Source organism: Lygodium microphyllum, chromosome 21, assembly GCF_053477565.2.
Source record: "Lygodium microphyllum isolate KBCC chromosome 21, Lygodium_microphyllum_v1.1.10, whole genome shotgun sequence".
NCBI classification, from domain to species: Eukaryota; Viridiplantae; Streptophyta; class Polypodiopsida; order Schizaeales; family Lygodiaceae; genus Lygodium; species Lygodium microphyllum.
The window spans coordinates 123,358,304-123,375,411 of record NC_141155.1 but is presented as its reverse complement, the minus strand read 5'-3'; the positions used below and the strand labels follow the sequence as shown (position 1 = coordinate 123,375,411).

Here is a 17,108-nt window from a genome sequence, read left to right as displayed (position 1 = left end):
TAAGAAGCAATGTTGAACTCTTTTCCAAACCCTGATGGTCAATACATCAATGTACATTTCCAAGACATGACCCGAATAGCATAGGCATAAGCATACATGAGTAGAATAACTTCAGCCCAACTGTTATGGCAGACACTCACTACTCCAGATTGAGTATTTCAGGCCTCAAATCATTACCAAAATGATGGCAATCCATTAACATAGCATATCCATACATGTAGATATCATCCGAGCATCAATATGCATCAAGTGATCAATCCCGATAAGCATAGGCTTCAAGAGATAAGTGTTGACTTGTTTTGGCAAGATCTGGGGCTATTCAAAACAGTCAATGACTGAGCTAAATCAGCTCCAAATGCATCTCACATAAGAGGCATAACATCCACAAGTGATCTGGTATCAATAGACATCAGTAGAAGCATCACATAAGCCATATGCATAAAAATACATGCTGTCTCAGACTTGAAATCTGTTGCAAAATATTTTGTCATCAAAATTTGGAAAATCCAACATCACCATCTTGTCGGAGCGTGCCAAAACCCCAACTTAGACTCTTAACTTGCTTGAATCAGGTTCTGAATGCCGGAGATATAACAAAAAGAGTGATTTTTGAGCCACTTTTGCAAACACGTGCAAATAAAATGTGAGCATGTTGTTGTACTTGAGGGGCCAAATTAGGGTGGGTAGGGGATAAGCAAGAGCTCAATGAAGGACTACAATAGGCCTACACAAGCCTAGGACAAGTCCAAGAAAGAGGTGAAGAGAACAAGCTTCAATGATGGAAGCTATGGCTGCCTCTTCATGAAACCCTGCTATTCATATCAACGAATGGCTGAGAACTAAGTGAGAAGCAAGCTCTCATACCTCGTGTAGATGCCAAGGAAGGCCAGGAAGCGCTCACGAAGGACTTGTTCTAATACCAGTTAAAAGGTGAGAAGGATAGAAGCTTGCACGCGAGAGCTATGGCGGGAGAGCAAGAGCAAGAAAAAGAGAGACAAGAAATGGGAACTCCAACAACCACAAAATGTGGCTGGGCCTTCCTTTATTCAAACTATCACTAAAAGAATAAAGAATAAGTGATTGTGACGGGCGCCCGCCACCTGCAGTGTGCAATGGCGGATACTATTAGTGTCGTAATACATGGGTGGCTAGGCGGAGGCACCTTTACCCCCAACAATTGTCTTCATTTCTATCCACTTTTTCAAGTCTCTCTAAGATAGACACTTTGAACTTTAGGAAACTTTACAAAGACTCTCACACACTTACTTAATAAAACCATAGGATGAGGCTTAGGCTATGCCTTATTTTTCTCAACACATGAGACACACTCCAAAATAACTCAAACACCATTCAAACCCATCCATTCTACCACAAAATCAATCATTTAATCCCCCAAAAAACAACAAAAAATTCAAGCATTTCAATCTCCTCAACAAATGGCGATGAAGAAATCAACATCCAAGAATATTAAAATATATATCTTTAATTGTATGAAGCTTATATTACTTCGATGAACCTTGTAGCCTTAGATATGGGATCCATTAATATAGTATCACTAAGAAACTTGGGTAAGATTACTATGGATTTTTCTCAAATCTATAAAGTTTTAGTGGAATGGGACCCTTATATACCTTGATAGCATTTAAAAGAGAGAAAATTTTCAACTTATTACAACCAACCAATTGAAGAAAGAATTCAAAATGTAATCCCAATTCTTTGTACTTCAACTCAATAACGATAGATCAATCCTCTAATTCAATAAAGGACTAACACTACAAGATATAGACCTTATACCGACGTTTAAAGCGACGAAAATACAAACAACAAAATTTGCCCCCATCGTCGCAAAAAGCGTCGTTATTGATGATGCCATAGAAACGTCGCAATATACGTCGCTATTTGCGACGCATATAGCGACCCAAATAGCGACGCATATAGCGACGCTACATAAAACTGATACATGAAATAAATACATGATCGCATAAAATGCGATTGGTACAATCATGAAAGGATATCACTAATACATAGAAAATGTCTACATAGATCAGGCGACTAAAAACTAAAGGTGTGTGAGCTCCAAGGATCCAAGGGCGAGCTACAAATCCTCGTCCCCTGAAAGCTCGTCCCACCGCAAAGGAGCATCGAACGGATTCTGCAGAAAAAGAAACAACATATCAATCCACCATACAATAATGCATTCAAATATCTCATGGTAACTACGGACAAGAAAGATGAGTGACTTACAGGGCCGCCGCATCTATACAATCGGTCAATCAATGCATTGAGACCGTGCCTCTCTGCATATCGAGTCTCAAGGCCTTGTGGATCGTGATTTGTAATGGAGCGCTGCAAAGAAAACAAAATGCTAACTGTTAGAAACATAATTGTCAGTACAAAGAATATTTCAAAAAAACAAATAAGCAAAACAAAAGAGAAACTTACAAACTCCTCCAAATATGTCCTATGGCCGCCACTCCCAAGATGATGCACCACTCCGGCCTCGAGTCATGCCCTTGCCGCCTCCCGCTTTGCTGACTCCAACGTCCTGGCGAATCTGTAGCCTCCTCCCTCAGTCGGCACCAGTCGTCTGCATCTAACCACTCGGGCTTTGCAGCCCCACTCTTGATTGCCTTGTGTGCGTCGGATCGTCTATGTGACATGTATGCACGCATGCAATCCATCGTCCAGCCCGTAGAGAATCTATCTACTGCGGCTGGCACCGGAAACTCCTCGTGCAAGGATGCTACTATGTAGTCCTTGCTCCCCTCCGGTATGTTCTTCCAATGATCCAGGACGTTGTGCCGAAAAACTTGTTGGCACAACTCCCTCATGCGAGCCATCACCCTCCTCCCCTCATCATTCATGATAACCACTCCTGACCTACTATCAACTAGGTATCCATAACCCCTAGGAGTCTGCCTAAGATGGGTCCTCTCCCATCTCCGTCCACGCTCTTGGGCATATCCAGGAGACCCCTGTACATCCGATGTACCGACGGGGGTACCCTCTCTCAGAGTGCCACTCAAAAGGGTGCCACCAAAGGGGGTGCCACCAAAAGGGGTGCCACCTACTGACGGCTGCGCAAAAGCCGGAGTAACTGGAGTAGACGTCCCCACAGGTGTGACAAATCCTGGAGGTGACGCAGCTCTAGCTGAACGACGAGACGGAGACACCACATTCGTGTCTCCACAGCAACACCCCCTGATCCCGATGCAGTCCCTCCCTCTGGCCCAAGTCGTGAGAGTCGAGATCGTCTGCTCGAAGCTGAAGCATCTGATCGCGCTGAAGCAGATCTAGCAGAGCGCCCTGACGAAGAACGAGACAACTCCTGGTCTGCCATCTCTCTGAATATCGCGAGCTGATCTGGAGACATGCGTGCCATCATGTCCTGAAACTCCTCATCGCTCATCCCTCGACTCATCCTGAAAATGTCACCTGCACAGATAAAAAATGGTGTTAGAATAATCAATTTAAACTATACAAAGCACAGTAATATAAGTCATTTTTTAAAAATCCCTCTTAAAATGCATATCTTATGTACCTTTATGGAAGATCTAAACAACAAATTAAGTAATACAATTCTCCAAGAATGAAATATTCTATGGTCCCATGTTAATCTCCTGACACAACTCTGCATACACTGGAAGGTCGATAGACATGTCATCACAAAAGAACGAGTCTGCCTCATTCTCAAAAAATTCTTGGACTTCTGTATTTCCATCATTGTTAGCCGATGTGGGCTCCAAACTTGCGGTGGCCTCCACCCCTTGTAATATCGACCCCTCTATTTGCATATTTTCTTCATCTATGCCTGGAACATCGCTTTGATCATATATTCTCGCACTTCGAGGAGTTGAAGGTATAACATACCACCATCGAGGTTGTCAGGGGGTTTGGATAGAAGATTACCTGTTCACAAACACGTACAAAGCGAGTTCAAACCATTGTGACATAAACCATGTCGTATTACAATTAGCAAGCAAATGACTCTTTGCACCTGTTCACAATGGGCCGGCAACACAAAGGTGTCGCGCAAATCCGTCCATTTTTTTTCGGAATCTATTTCGAGAAATCCAGATGGACCTCGTCGAACTGTTGCTCCAGCTCCTCCAAGTACCACTTTGAACCACTGCACATCGAATAGTATCATGGAGAAGCTACGGTAATCCACCGTAATAATACTTTGCAAGTTCCCAAAATACTCCATCTCATCCACAACCGTGTTCGGATCCGTTGCTCGTCGCCGGCTCTCTTGCTCAAACCTTGCCATGACACCACAGTCCATTGTGGAGCGCATTTGGTCAATACGCTCCATGCGAAAATGCCGTCTGCGCGACCACGCTGCACTATATATTTTGTACTGCACATTTGAAACACTCAAATTAGATGTAGCAAGCAAATTTAGATACGACACATTCTAAACCCCTCATCACCTTTGGACTACATCCCCTCGAGAACTCCCACTCCTCCATTGAGACCTCTGTCCCTTCGCTGGGTGCTGCGGTCAAGGCTCCATGCAACCATCGTGTTGGTATAAACTACGGCATCTCCTCCATGCCTTCGGGATATCGAATCGGTCGGTGATGCGTACTGCGTCGAAATTCATCTCGCGCTTCCTCTCAATCTTGCCTTGCAATCTGGTACTTGGCGAGCCACGTCTCCATGGAGGCATGGTGCAACATACAAAAGCGATTCACCTTCTCTTCCATTGAGGCATCCATTCTTTTTTCTACCCCATTTTCAACCACCACATCTCCAGTTAGTCTATCATCGTTCTTCAGCGTCCATAGCATTTCATTGTCTGGTTCCACCGTTGGTAGCCATTGTGAGATGCACTAACGCCTCTGACACCAACCAACCTTCCGCCATGCTACCTTCTGGACGAGCTCGTTGTCGCACAAAGCCTTTCAGGGTTTTCATGAAGCGCTCTAGGAAGAACATCCATCGCGTATGGACACGTCCAGCAATCTCCACTTCGTCCACAAGATGCACAAGAAGGTGAACTTGTATCGTGAGCATGCTAGTGGGCAGGTATTTCTCAAAGAGATAGACCGTCTCAACTGCTCCCCGCCTTGCGAATTCAATAGAGGACGTCTTAATCTCTTTCTGTGAGATCCATTGCACCAAAGTTGACAACTTGTAAATGGCCCCGCGAATTTCTGGAGTAAGGCATCCTGCGATCGCGATGGGTAGGACAAACTACCACAAATGAGAAAGCATTATGAATAATGGCCACTTTTCAAATTGCAAAATGTCCACGCTAATTACAATCCATTCTGTTCACAAACCTGACATATCTTATGCCAATCATGGGATTTTAGCCCAGACAATTGGTCATCTTTAGAAAATGCAGACGTGAGAGAACGCATCATACCCGTCTAGACTTGATTACTTGCTTCACAATGCGCTCTTCTTTGGTAGACAAAACCCAGGGAGCGCGAGGAAGCTACACTCCCCCTTTAACACTCGACTGTGGCCAAAGCGCCTCCATCTTACCTACCTCCTTTAAATCCATTCGTGACCCTATAGTGTCTCTCTTTCCTGTGATGTGGTCCCATAGCAAGCTACCCACATTCTTGAAAATATGCATGGGATCCAACAAGTGGTTGACCTGTAAGTGGGTCCAATATGGCAACTCGTAGAAAACTGAGAACCGTCGCATTTCATTTGGATGTGATTCCGGGTTTACCATTTTCAGCTCATACCAACTTGCAGCATTCATATGTGCTGGAGGTCATCCAAGAAAACCTTCCCTGAGTTCATGATCCTCCGGCAAGAAAGCGGTGTGTCCTTGATATACCATCTTCTTCATGGTTCGTGACCTTCGGGAGTCTAACTGTGGCCCACACAATGGACATGCATGATAACCTGAGGTAACCAGACCTGTAAGGCGAGCCACGACCTAGTGAATACTTGATTGAATGAAATAAAATATAGATATTACCAACGAGAACGGAGGTCTGCTCACCTCAGCACTCTCCCAATCCCAGAAAGTCATGCATCGTCCACATGAGAATGGCTCGAATGTTGGCTGACCGCCAACCATCGCGCCTGCTCATATCTTGCACAATGACCCCCTCCTCCCACAAAATCTTAAGCTCATCGACTAATGGACGAAAATACACGTCCATATTTTTTACTTTGTAGCGGCCCGGGACGAGCAAGCTAAGGATGAGATGTCCTTTCTTCGTAGAAAGCCATGGAGGGATGTTGTAGTTGACAAGCACTATAGGCCACACACTGTAAGAAGTTGAGCGCAGATCGAATGGGTTCACACAATCCATGGCGAGACCGAGCCGAAGATTCCTTGGCTCTCGCGCAAAGCCTGGGAAGGTAGAGTCAATGTGGCTCCATGCACACGAATCCGCTGATATTCGTTGAACTCCATCCATGGACCTATTTTGCACATGCCACGTTGTCAAGCTTGCCATGCCAGACGTGCGAAACATGTGGTTTATGCGGGGGATGAGCGGAAAGTGTCTGAGAACTTTTTGAGGGATGGTTTGCCCTTGCAAGTCCTGTCGATACCTATGAGCACCACACTTTGGACATGTCTCCATAGTCTCGTATTCATCTCGAAACAGTATGCAGTCGTTGATACATGCATGGATGTTATTGTAGTCCATGCCAAGCTTCCATAAAACATGTCGTGCATCATCACGAGACTCAGGCATGGTATTTGCAAGTGGTAATATATGATATTTCAATAACCTGAAAAAAATCATAAAACACCTTGAAAAATGACAAATGTTTGTAATAATATTGTAAAAAATAATAATCAATGAAGCCTATGTGCAAGGTACCTGAATAACTCAGTCACACTCGTATTGCTCCAACCGTATTTTGCTTGCACACTTAAGAGTGCAAGCAATGTCTTCAACCGAGATACTCGACACCCATCATATAATGGTATGGATGCTTCCTCTCTAAGCAGGTCAGATGTCTCAACATCCATGGGAATCAATGCATCGATCATTGCCTCCATCTCAGGCTCCAAGATTGTAGGTAGGTCGGGAAGGTTGTCTGTCTCCTCTGGCATTGACGGTATAGATGGGCCTTGCGAGTGGTGGATTGGCTCCTGCAATCCATCCATCGCACATCCACGAACTCTTCTAATTGGCTGCAAAGGGTGCACTCCCCCTTGGGTTGAGACATCACCCCCCTGGACAGAAAATTTGCCAACAAGACCCAATCTTATTGTGTATGGTTTTCAATTAGCTTGCGAGTACAATGCATGATTAATATTAAATTCAAATTACCATTTGCTGAAAATCCGCAATCGCCTGATCAATGATCTCAGATTGAAACTCGCCAAATCGTCGTACGTGTTCTATAGACAATCGGTGTTTTCGTCCAATTGCCAACTTGCATTGAGAGCAAGGACATGGGACACGCTGATTAAGATACGTCTTGCGGTCTTGAATAATAAGACCTTCTTCGTTTTCCATCTTATCTGCATTATAGCAAACGAGGCTTAAATGGATATCTTTATGGAGATGTACGTCAAGTTGCAAGTTGACCATAAATCTTCCATTGTATTTCAAGTTACATAGTAGTTGAGAGATTTATGGAGACGTACGTCAAGTTGACCATAGCTTTATGGAGATGTACATCAAGTTACATAGTAGTTGAGAGATTTTCCGGTGTTATATCTCAGCCTTGTATCATGCTCAAGGATTTGTTTGTCCCGGTAGATAATTATTCGTTATTGTAAAAAACTGCACTAGAGGGCTTTGAGTATAAGTAATCCATTTTGAGCATCATTGAGGATCTCTTAGTCTAATAATAAATCAGTCTCAACAAAAAGCATCTTAGAAATGTGGTTTTTTTGTCCTAGGATCGCGTATTAAAATTAATGCCATCTATGAAATTTATCAACTATCGTAATAAAATTTATTTCAATCAATTCTACTCATAGTCATAAGACTTGAGAGAAAATATCCTATACTCAATTTAAGGGATTCTTCTTCTATAACAATACTTTTGGGTTCATTTTGATGAAGTACCGTAATGACCATTACTAGGGTATCATTTTCTTTTAGTCCTTCCGTTGACTAGTTGGCATGATTTCTAATTTGTTATACATATAAAGTTAATACAAAAACAATGAATTATGCATATCACAATTAGATCCCCTACTTGGACATTATGAAGGACATGACCAATTTTAAGCCATCTTAAAGAGTCACCAATGTACGTGGCCCATGGCAAAGCACATTGCATACCATTATCGATAAGTCTATTATCTTAAATTTCCTTCCCCTCCCTCTCCCTCTCTTTCTCTCCCTCTCTTTCTCTCTTTCTCTCTTTCTCTCTTTCTCTCTCATTTCCTCTCCTAAACAAGCAAAAAAGAAAGTGATTCAAACATTAAACAAGCAAGAGGGAGAGTGAGAGAGAGAATGCACTCTCCCTCCCTCTCCCTCTCCCTCTCTTTCTCTTTCTCTCCCTCTCTCATTTCCTTCCCCTCCCTCTCCCTCTCCCTCTCTATCTCTCTTTCTCTCTCATTTCCTAAACAAGCATAAAAATAAAGTGATTTAAACATTAAACAAGCAAAAGGGAGAGGGAGAGAGAGACAATGCACTCTCCCTCTCTTTCTCTTTCTCTCCCTCTCTCATTTCCTTCCCCTCCCTCTCCCTCTCCCTCTCTTTCTCTCTCTCTCTCTCTCTTTCTCTCTCATTTCCTCTCCTAAACAAGCAAAAAATAAAGTGATTTAAACATTAAACAAGCAAAAGGGAGAGGGAGAGAGAGAATGCACTCTCTCTCCCTCTCCCTCTCTTTCTCTTTCTCTCCCTCTCTCATTTCCTCCCCCTCCCTTTCCCTCTCCCTCTCTTTCTCTTTCTCTTTCTCTTTCTCTCTCTCCCTCTCCCTCTCCCTCTCCCTCTCCCTCTCCCTCTCCCTCTCCCTCTCTTTCTCTCTTACTCTCTCGTTTCCTCTCCTAAACAAGCAAAAAAGAAAGTGATTTAAACATTAAACAAGCAAAAGGGAGAGGGAGAGAGAGAATGCACTCTCCCTCTCCCTCCCTCTCCCTCTCTTTCTCTTTCTCTCCCTCTCTCTCCCTCTCCCTCTCTTTCTCTTTCATTTCCTCTCTTAAACAAGCAAAAGAGAGTGATTTAAACCTTGAACAAGCAAAAGAAAGAGAGAGGGAGACTCACCGATGAGATATGGCGAGCGTGGGGCTGCTCCTCTTTGCGATGAAGGCTCCTCCTCTCCTTCACAAACAACGGCGGCGGCGGCGGCGGCAGCAAGTCTTCTTACTCTCCTCTCACGATGGTCACTCTCTCTCTCAAAACTCACAATGGAGCAAACGCGAAATGAAAACCGCGCTCAGTTTCAGCCGCGTTTTTTCCCTGTGGCCCATCGCTATTTGCGTCGCTAAATAGCGACGCTATTAGCGACGCAAATAGCGACGCCGCTATCCGTCGTCGCTAATTGGAGTTGCTACTAGCTCAAATCCTTGTAGTGTAAACCCTCAAAGCTCTACTTGAAGAGTACAAACATTTTTTCCAAGTATCCTTCCCCTTAAGAGAGCAATTGATTGCCCTATAGAATCACTGGAGCCCCAAGAGGAACACCAAGGAGATGGGAATTCTCTTGCAAGAAAATCTATCTTGTAATATCAACAAGCTTTTATTTCATTCTTTTGATCATCAAAACAAAGAAAACAGCAATTATTCACGCAGCATCATAGTAGATATCTCCCACGAATTTGATAGAATCAATCATATTCTCCAACATCTTCACAAAATTCATCAATATAACAAAGAACACAAAGTAATGCACCATCTTTGAATGGAAATACATCACATATTATTCATCTTCAATATCTTCATAGTTCTCTTCCTCAATCTCTCATATACAATCACACTGTTTTCATAGATTTTACTATCTCTGACTCTCTCTCTCTCTCTCCATCAATAGTACATCATATCCTCACTACAATACTCTCATAATAACCCTCAATAATCCTTCTTAGGTCGTGGATGCACCTCCCAAGAGGTATGTCTGATATGAAGAGTCACCAGAGCCACTACAATGTCTTTTCACAGCTCACTACTGTCACTGTCACTTAGTTTTCTCTTCAGTCTTCAACAGTTATTTCTTCCACTTGTTTTAGCTCTTTTGAACTTAGATTCATCCTTTCCAAAGGTTAGAAAACTTTTCCAAAGTCACACATACATTCTACAAAACACTTACAGAAGGTCTATAGAACAGTCACAGTACAGTACCAGAACAGCTACAGTACAATTACAGAGCAGAGTACAGAATATCTACAGAAGGTTACAGAAGGTCAGCAAAACCTCATAACTCATACTCAAACCATTCCAAACTCTAAAAAACTATTCAATAGGCTTTCAAAAGATCTCAATATTTATCAATCATCAATCCATGCTTCATACTGAAGATAATCAGAACAAAACAGAAGCTATACAAAAGGTATACAGAACCAATCAGAACCTATCAAAACATCACAGAACCTCATATCTCCACTGAAAATCATCATGAACTTCCAAAACATAATCAATATCATCCAAAACACTCTCAAATACTTCCATTAACAATCATACATTACTCTAAATCTACCAAAAATCAATCATTCAGACCTCAAAAACAACAAAAATCAGTCAAAAATTCAATCTTTTTCCACTCTCAACATATCCCCACACTTAGAAAGGAAGCGTCCTCACGACCCAAGGAAAAGAAGAATATAAGTTCACTAAAGAGCTCAATTTTTTCTTCTGTTAGATCTTCAATAATCTTGCCAAAACATGACCCCAACTTATCACCTACACTGAGAGAAAAAATACTACTAAAGAAAAACTTCATGATTCATGAACTCATCTGATTAATCAGTTAAAAACCATGACAAGTTTGTAAAGGATATAAGAGGTTCTCTTCAGCTTTCCACCATAGGCTTTTCATCCACCAGCAATCTTTTAAAAATAGCTCTCGAACAAATAGTCGCAACCAACATGAACTCATCACATACAATTAAATCAACACATACACGAACACTAACACAACCATCTGAATGACACCTCCAAAAAGAGATATATCATTAAAATTTCTCCAAAATGCATGGCAAAGGCATCAATGAAGATGATCCCTTTTAAAAGCTTGGTGGTTTCGGAATCAATCCATGGAGAAGGATTCATCTACAAATGTCTTGGGAGGATTCTGAAAAAACTGCAAGCAACACATCCTTTCTAGCAAGACAAGGTATTTGCTAGGGAGACATAGGGCATGAAAATACAGGACATCCAACTGGTGGGAGTCAATGTTCACATTGACATTCATACAAAGTTTGGGAATGGCCTTTTGATCATTATGGGAATGCCTATGCATGTATACTAGATACCAAGCAAAATGAGCTGCCAATCTCACCGAAGGATCCAGAGACTATGAATATTGGTGAGCAAAATGAATATAGTTCTAGTATGCTTGACTGGCAGTTGTCCAATCTCCTGGAATTATTGGCCAGTTTATCTGAGGTCCTGTAAGAGAATCATTCGAGCTCCATCCCCTTCTTCTGGGAATCTGCAGATCAAACCCGTCATATTCACTAACCAACTGAGGGGGTTGAGAGATAGAAGTGGCAGGAGATGAAAGTGAAATAAGTAAAAGTGGATGAAGAGAGGGGTAGGAAAAATCATAAAAGGAAGAATAGTTTAAAGAAGGAGTGGCTGAAAATTTTAGGGAATCACTTAGGAAGGGTGTTAATTGATAAATAGGAAAGGTAGAAGGCACATGAATGGATGGAGAAGGACATGGTGGAGAAGGGGAAAATACTCTATCCTCGATAAAAGAACAGTATGTAAATATGGGAATTTGAGAAAAAGATTGAGGTTGGAAAAGAAGGGGTAAGATGGTTGTGGAATTGGTTTGATAGAGGGAAATATATACATCATAACGGTGAGCCATTTGTTGGTAATACAGTAGGGTAGGAACAGAAGGACCTAAGATAGATCTTCTCTGATAGGCATAAAAAAAGGTAGAATCAAATGGATTATTTTTGGAAAGATAAGCTAAGAGATCCACCCTCAGTTGGTTAGTGTTGTGTACATAGGTAGGGGCTATGTTCTGTCTTTGCTTCAGGACCACAGAATCAATCATGGTATGCCAGGAATTATCAGGGCAAGTAGCCACTTTGGAGGAGCAACTCTGAAACATGTCATCTATTCGAAACTCCAAATGGTTGACATACAAAACAACTTGTAAAACCACGTCTCCCACATACCAGGCCATATCCACTTCATCTAGAATCAACAAGTCTCCTCGGAGATACATATATGACATCAACATGGTATCGGTCTGACAGAATCTTCAAACACCATGCGGACCACCTCTGTCAGCAACTCAGGAGACCAAGCTCCACTCCAACCATCCTCTGGAAGAGGAAGATCCATCGTGGAAAGCTTCATGTAGAAGGCCAACTTCTGTAATTGATAGTGGACAAAGAAAGAATGGTCCGGAGGAACATATTCTTGGAATTGCTCAAATGTAGACCATAGCAGATCCATCCTAGACTGCAATCTTTCCACTTTATCTTGGAAGAGAGGACACAAGGTAGCCTGTCTCTAAAGAACTGCCAAGTCCTGCTGTGAGAGAGAAGGGATCAAGGGAACATTAGGGCTTGGAGGAACAGATCGTGACTGAGCCAATTGATCTTGCAACTGCTTGATTTGGGAAGCTTGTGATTCCACTGTGTCATTAGCAGTCTGTAAGGCTGAAAGTTTGATATCTAAGAGTATTTGGAACTCTTGTGCTTCTTTGGACATCCTCTCCTTCTCCTCTGAGAGGCTAGTAACCTCTGATTGAGCCCTGGTTAACTGAATCGTCAAAGAAGATATCTCATCTCTTTGGGTTTCAATCAGTTGGGTTTGTTGCTCCATCTGCTTGAACAAATCTACTAATGTGTCCTTAGCAGAGGCTAACTCGGATGTTGCCTTATGCAACTGGTCCTTAGACTGCATCAGTTCTTCATAAAAGGAAGCGTACAGCTGTTGAACACAGGCTGTCACTGACAATTCAATGGAACTCTGAATGTCTTTACATAGAAAAGGAATGGCATCTCTCGAGACTAGACTATTCAGTGAGGGGACTGATATATCCAACGAACCTTCTCGATGTGCTCTGAACAGGTTATTACATGTGAGATAAGCAGGGAGATCACTACCAGAGGTAGCAGGAATGGGCACGGAAGGAAGAACTGAAGGAGCCTTTTTTGCTACCCGCTTCAAGCGTTTGCGCTGTATGACAAGGGGAGGAGGAGAATCCAAATCCTCGATATCAATTGGTTCTGACTCATCTGAAGGTGGAGGAGGAGGTACTGGATCAAATGGAGGAGGTGGAGGCACACTCTTCTGTAAACCTGAGTAGGTCAAGAAGGCATATAAGTACGATCCATAGGTGACATTGGTAACATTGCCCTTGGTGACTTTGACGAAATGTTGATCCATCTTAGTGAGTAGGTAAGTGCTCCAATCAATAGCTACTCCTTTTAACACCATCCTTGAAGCTGTAAAGAGCTCTTTGGACAAGTAATGGGATGGCGTTTTTGCAGGCATAAACCTGTCTTGGAGAAACTGATAGACCAACTTCCACACAGGATCAGTGATCATGGAAAAAGAAACTCCTGAAGAGTTGATCACCTTCTTAACATCTAGAAGTTCCCTGGTCTGTTTTTGTAACAGCTTCAAAATCTCTTCGTTAGAGAAAAGCTGGCGAGTGGTAACAAAGGGTTCACCTTTGTAGGGAAGAGACAGAGCCTTCCCTAGGCCTCGAGGTGTCAAAGTCATGGAAGTACCCTGGACCAGTCCCGACTTTTTGCTGTAGGAGGCCAGAAACTCATCACACATCGATGGATCCTCTGGAAGCAATGGAAAGGAGGCAGCCACGAAAGTTGCGAGTCCCGCCTTCGTGAGAGGCTCCAAAGTGAGTAGGGAAGAGTAATCCCTACTGACTAGTGGGACATACTGGATAGGGGGAGGAGCGTGAGGCAGCATTCAGATGGTAAACACACACACCACAACACAGACAGTCACAAAGAATGCCTGCAAAACAACCAAAAGGCGATAAAAAAGGAATCAATCCAAAACAAGGACACTCATACAAATATAGACGTAACTAACCCAAGTACCACCCCAGACAATACACAGCCTAGAAAAATTTTGGCATGACCTCTACACATATGCGATGAAAGCTTCATGCGATGCAACATGCAAGCACCCAAATCCCCGTATCAGGCAATAAAGAAAAAAAACTACACACCGTACCCGTAATCGTAACATAAGGAAAATTCAGACTACAAAAAAAAAAACGGACATCAAGACTGGACCATAACTTGACCATCAGTGTCAACTAATAGACTTTTACACGCCCATCCCACGAAGCGAGTTCATTAAAAAAGGGAATTAAGTGCAGTGAGGGAGAATTAATTTAATGAAAGGTTCATTGGAATCAATTATAAATAATGGGTGACATTTTATTAAGTGATAAACCTTAATAAGAAAACGACGGTTCCTTCTTAAAATGTTAATTACAAATTATTAAGTTGAAATGGTGCTTTAACGCAACCCGGACTTCGATGTCCAGACTGGGTCTCTAAATGTAAATTCCTTAATTAAAAATTAAGAGTGATGTGGAGCGCTTTTTTGCTAGCGCATGCTCTTGTGACGGCTGGTTCATTTGTTATTATAAATTAAAGTGCCTCTGAAGCGCACGTAGCACGTGCAAAGTCAACGGTTGGTTGATTTTTATTATTATGAAAGTGTGTGTTTAGCGCGAACGCGCGTGGAAAATGTTGGTGAATAAATATTTCATTTTAACAATTAAGTTGTGATTAAGGGGGAAATGAAAATAAATAAAGCACATAAAATAAATACTTGGAAGGGGTGTGGATGCAATGGCCTGAAGGCGTATGGAAGAGTCCCCCAAAAGTAGTGAATCCAATAAAAGAAAAGTAAAGACCACTGACTGAACAACAAAGACAAAACCTTAGTGGATGTGTTGAGTTTGAGTATGATTTTTAATTTTATTATGATGTTTGAGGATAGTTTGTGTTTTTGTTTTTTTTTGTTTTTTTTAATATTTTATATTGTGTGTGTTTGGTATGTTGGGGGTATTATGTGTGGTGATTGGAATTATGTGTGTATCGAAATTTGTTTTTTAATAAATTGTATGTGGTTGTGTATTTATTGTTTTTTTGTTGTTCTTCAAAAGGAAGAATAATTAAAGAGGGATATGGGATGAAGTAAAAAGAAAATTTCAGCCAGTTAGGAAATATCCACAATTTAGGGTATGAAAATAAGATGGGGATTTTTATGGTAAAGTTTTGTGTGTTGGTCTTTTTTGTTTGTTTTGTGTTTGTTTTGTGTTTTTTCTTTATAAATTGTTTGAAATGAGGGTACCGTGTAGAAAAATAGTTTAAAGTGAAAAATAAATGGAAAAAAGGTCAGGGGGTGGGTGGAATTTTTTGGAAATTTTCAGAATTGTTTTTGTATTTTTGTCTAATTTTAAATGAATTTTTGTGCATTTTTAAGATAATTTTGAATAAATTGGCAAATATGGAATTTTTTGGAATTTTGGGGGTTGAAATTTCTAGCTGAAAAAATTCCAAAAATTTGCAAAAAGTGAACGGAATTTTCTGAATTTTTTTAAATTTTTTGGAGTGGAAATTAATTTATAAATTAATTAAATCAATTAAATCAAGAAAATCAACTTAGTTTGGTAAGTAAGGTCAAATTAAGTCAGCTAAGGCATGGAAGTCAGGGTAAGTCATATAAGTCAAGCTAGGTTAGGTCAAGTTAGTCAAATGGAACTAGGTTAGTCTGGGTTAAGTCAGATAAGTAAGTTAAGGCAAGTCAGTGGAGACTAACCTAAGGGGGGTTTGTAGAACTAAGCTAGGGTTAGGTTAACTCAACTGAGGTTAGTGTAACTATACTAGGGTTAGTGTAACTAGGGAATGGGGTTCAACTAACTAGAGTTGGGGGAAACTAACTAGGGGGTTAGTAAACTAACTAGAGTGGGGTTAGTTTGACCTAAGGGGTAACTAACCTAACCAGGGTTAGGTTAACCTAAGGGGGGGGTTAGACTAACTAGATGAAGGTTAGTGTGACCTAGGGGGGTTAGACTAACCTAGGGTGGGGTTAGTTTAACTTAGGCTGGGTTAGACTAACCTAGGGTGGGGTTAGTTAATTTGGGGGGGGGGGGGGGGGGGGTTAGGACTAACTAGGGGGTGGGTTAACTAACTAGGTGAAGGTTAGTGTGACATAGGTTGGGTTAGACTAATCTAGGGTGGGGTAACTAACTGAACTAGGGTTAAACTAACTAAATCAGGGTTAGTGCAGGCTAATTAGGATTAGTGTGAGTAAGTAAAGTTAATTAAGTCAAAGAAGGTTAGTGTAACTAACCTGAAGTTAGTGGAAAGGAGGAGGAGGAGGAGGAGGAGGGAGAGGAGGAAGAGGATAGCGGTGCAGGCGAGGCCGGCGGCGACGGGCGTCAACAGCGGTAGCGGCGAGGAGGCGACAGCGGCGGCACTGGGGAGTGGCTCGGGCAGCAACACTGAACACGACGGCGGCGCAAGCGTCTTTGGCGGCGACGACGGACATCCTGAGCGGCAGCGAGCGTCTTTGGCGGCGGCGTCAATGCCCAGGCGGGGGGCATCAATGCCTTGGCGGCGAACTTCGGGACCCAGGTGGCGGGCGGCAGGACTCGGGCGGCGGGCTTTTGTACCCAGGCGGCCACGTGGTGGGGAGCGGCGCCAGGCGGAGGGTGGAGGGGGGAGAGGAGGGAGGGAGAAGGAAGAGGAGGAGGAGGATAAAGGGAGGAGGTCGGGGAAGGAGGAGGGAAGGGAGGAGAAGAGGAGGGTGATGGAGGGAGGAGGAGGATAAAGGGAGGAGGTAGGGGAAGGAGGAGGGGAGGGAGAAGAAGAGGAGGGTGATGGAGGGAGGAGGAAGGAGGGAAAAGCAGGATGGCAGGAAGAGAGAGGAGAGAGAGGGAGGGGTCAGGGAGAGAGAAGGTAGAAAGAAGAAGAAGAAGAAGAAGAAGAGAGAGAGGAAAAAGGAGAGAGAAGAGGGAAGGGGGAGTGGGTGGTTTCAACGGACGCGGGA

At 42.6% G+C, this 17,108-nt stretch overlaps 1 pseudogene; it reads left to right on the top strand.

The window, feature by feature from the left end:
- Positions 1–16,889, top strand: part of LOC148018509 (DEAD-box ATP-dependent RNA helicase 38-like) — a 46,217-nt pseudogene extending 29,328 nt beyond the window's left edge.
- The last annotated feature ends 219 nt before the right edge of the window (positions 16,890–17,108 follow it).